Raw genomic sequence first — 1,069 nt, forward strand, 5'->3', positions numbered from 1 at the left:
TCACGCCGACCTACTTCGACTCATCGGCTGACATCGAGGCTTCGACATCTCGGCTGGACCGGGGGCTTCGCCATCTCTTCATCAACCTACTCCGGAGACTTCTGTGTCACTAGCCGACCAGCTCCGTCACGTTAGTTGGACCGAGGGCTTTGCCTCGGCGAGCCAACCTTTGCCAGCATCGCCATACCGTCACTTTATGCCCATCAGGCAATGGGTGTGCGGATCGAGTCCCAATTTTCGGAACCAGGTGCTATTAATCCTAGTATTTTTTGCTTGTTCGGGTTTATTTTTCCCAAGGAATTATTACTCTAGTTTGTTCCATCATCTGTACACAGGTCTATCAAATGATGACCGCACTAACGACAGTTGCGTGGTGGTCCGGTCAGTTTCCGTACATAGTCCAGCGAACGCCGCATCCGGAACTCGGACCGACCTGTGAATTCAGGCTTTGCCACACCTTTACCGCATCACGCCGACGCCGTGCATCGACATTGACTTCGGCGACAGGCCATATTTCTTTTATTACTCACTTTGCATAAATTATTTATTATGCAACATTTTTTATCATCATTATTATTATCTCCGATTTGCACTATTTTTTGTGCACATGAAAATGATCCAGCCGGACTATATCCTTTGGCGTCACCTCGGCTGGACGGGGGGCTTCGTCAACACTTCATTACCCCATGCCGGGGACTTCGGCATCACTCTGCCGGCCTGCATTGACCGTGCTATGTCACCACTTCGGAGTGCCGAGCTCTTTGCTCCGCCACCTCGGGACCGGCTTGGGGGATGGAACCTTGTCCCGCATCAAGCTCGGACCGCGTCGTCAATACCGAACACATTAACCAGCTAAGTTGCCTTCATGCTCCGAGTTTTAAATTTTTAACTTGTGTTTGGTTCGACCAAGCATTATACCTTTTTGAAAAAAAGTTGCTTGTAGAAAAAAATCTCCTTGTCAAAACTTTGTTTGTGACACACAAATTCAAATACCCCGTTTACTTGGGGGCTCCCTTGATGGAGCTTTCCTGATGCATATGATTATACTTGTATGGCTTCGTTCCTTGTT

The sequence above is a fragment of the Triticum aestivum genome, unplaced genomic scaffold (genome assembly GCF_018294505.1).
Source record: "Triticum aestivum cultivar Chinese Spring unplaced genomic scaffold, IWGSC CS RefSeq v2.1 scaffold27904, whole genome shotgun sequence".
Classification (NCBI taxonomy): Eukaryota; Viridiplantae; Streptophyta; class Magnoliopsida; order Poales; family Poaceae; genus Triticum; species Triticum aestivum.